At 46.6% G+C, this 2,305-nt stretch overlaps 1 non-coding gene across 1 annotated transcript; it reads left to right on the top strand.

Moving 5' to 3' along the window:
• Nucleotides 1-731: 731 nt before the first annotated feature.
• On the top strand, nt 732-917 carry LOC141570956 (U2 spliceosomal RNA). Its single transcript, XR_016020966.1, has one exon. It is a non-coding gene; the product is annotated as a U2 spliceosomal RNA (small nuclear RNA).
• Nucleotides 918-2,305: the final 1,388 nt, after the last annotated feature.

Here is a 2,305-nt window from a genome sequence, read left to right as displayed (position 1 = left end):
TTCTCCAGGCCCATCCACAATCCAGTTCCTGACTGACTAACTGCTTCAGTGCAAAAACAATTCTGGATGTCCATTATTTGCTCCCCGTTGGAAAGTTATCAAGAATCAAAAAAGATATTACGATGTTAGGAGAGCTCTGCAGCCCTTAAAAGTAACCTGCTGTCCTCAGTTGAAGAAGTCCCTTGCATATAAAAAGCACCAGCTCTGCTCAGCAATTCAAGGTTAATAACATACGTTAACATGCTTTGTGAAATGGAAAGTGTTAATGAAATGTAAGGAGCTGAGGAATCATTCTGACGACCTTTGTTTTATCCTCTCATTCTTGCAAAATCTTTTAGTTGTTGTTTGTGCCATTAGAAGCTACCTTTGAGAAAGGAATTAAGCCCAAAGCTATTCCAGCAACTCAGCAGCCCTGGCCAAGTGGCCCTGGGCTTATTTCATAAGAACAACCACTGGCATTTGCTTAGCACTTTGTAGCTTTCAAATCACTTTTCAAAACATTTGATTCTTACAACAGGTCTGGAGGGCAGGTATCTGTCTTGGCATAGAATTAACCCCTGGTCATCTGCAGAATGTAAAAAGAATTTACAAGACTCTACAAGAATAAGCAAAGATTTATTGAAAGTTAAAGAGAGACAGTTCTAGCAAAGGGAAGTTTTTCCAGGACCGAGCCCAATAAGGACAGCTGCCCCGATGAGGAGGAGTGCTGGGGTGTTACATTTTTCTAAGCTATTGCTTCTCGGCCTTTTGGCTAAGATCAAGTGTAGTATATTTTTCTAAGCTGGATGTAGGGTTCTTGTCAGCTTGCAGGGGGAGCTGCCATTACAATTGTCTTCTTGTGGGAACTGTCCTGTTCCCATCTATGATGGGTGTTTGTTAATTTCCAGGGGTTTGCCGTTTCGATTGGAAACTGTTCTGTTTTCACCTATGATGGATGTAAGGTGCTTGTCAGCTTCCAGGTGCAGTGCTAGCCAAGGCATTCAGAGCCAAACTATTAATGCTTAGCTCTTTCCTGTTAGCCCACAAGCCGCTCCTGTTAACTCTTTGCCTGTCCCATCAGTATCATCTCCATACAGATGAGAGTCAGAACCCTTCTGCTGCAAGATCAAGCAAGTCAAAGTGCCCCCGTTACAGAGTCAGGGGCATGAAGTAATGGGTGCCAAGATGTGGGGGCACAAAGAACGTAAGGCAACGCACGGCCAGATTTCTGACTCGCTGCCTAGTTCTCTTCCCGTTACACACACTGCCTTAGCTCTCCAGTGTGTAGGTGTGGGGACTCCAGCCCCACCCCACTCCAGATGCTTGCGTGACAGACAGCATGGTGTGACTTCAAGATATGTATAGTTGAGGTCAGAATACTTGGCCTTACATCTAGCACTAAATTACCATTTGAGCTCATCACTTCATCTCCTCTAATGCCTCATGTCTCAAATGAGGGCTTTAGCCAGTATCATCAGGGAAGTGCCTTTCAGTGTATATGATTGGAATCCCACAGAATTGTAGAGTTTAAGGATTTCAGCAGCAGCAAACCTAGCTTGGCCTTCTGGCCCTGCCACTTTCTTCGAGTACGGCTGTGAGCAACTCGGGAAGTTCTCATCTGTAAAATGCAGAGTGTCTATGCGAAGCTAAATGCAAAGTGCCTGGCTCAGATGAAGTGCTGAGCAGTGATCACGCCTTCCCCACCACCAAATCTTTAGAGTTACTTTTCTGCTCAGGACTCTCATGGTTTAATTCAAAGGAAAAGCTCTCTAATGGTGGAATCTGTCTATGGCACAGGTAGAAGCAAGCAGGGAACGCGGTAAGACAGACTCCTTCTGATCCTGTTCCAGTCACGTTTAAAGAAGGGCCTAAGTGAATCAAGGTAAGTCCATGTACCACCCTGCACTGAACTGAAGTCATAATTTTCCTCCGTACCCCTCCTAGAGCCCAGACACCACCCTGGCAGGCAATCCAGAGAGAATGGCTAAGCGGCAGCCCCTACTTGTTCCATTGGGTAGCCGAGGGTGGTTATCTCGATCTTTGTGTAACTAGCTGCATAGCTGAAGACATGACATGTCTATTCTCTCTCAGCTGAGGGGAGAATCCAAATGGGGTGATGGCAATTGGTGATGCCACGGGGCAGCGAGGAGCCAGCAGGACTGTGTGGGGGCTCATTCTGCAGCTTGCTAGAGCGGAGGTGGAGAAAGGGGCAGCCACAAGGTCACGGGTCTGCTGACCCTGCAGGTTCTGCATCACAGCTATTCATTCTGCTCATCTGGGATCAGAGATGGAATTTTGCGATCTGCCTCTGGAGCTAGGAAGGTGG

This window comes from Rhinolophus sinicus, chromosome 3 (genome assembly GCF_057876585.1).
Source record: "Rhinolophus sinicus isolate RSI-liver-muscle chromosome 3, RSI-T2T, whole genome shotgun sequence".
Taxonomy (NCBI): Eukaryota; Metazoa; Chordata; class Mammalia; order Chiroptera; family Rhinolophidae; genus Rhinolophus; species Rhinolophus sinicus.
Note: the sequence above shows the minus strand (reverse complement) of the source record. Positions and strands in the feature narration are given on the sequence as shown.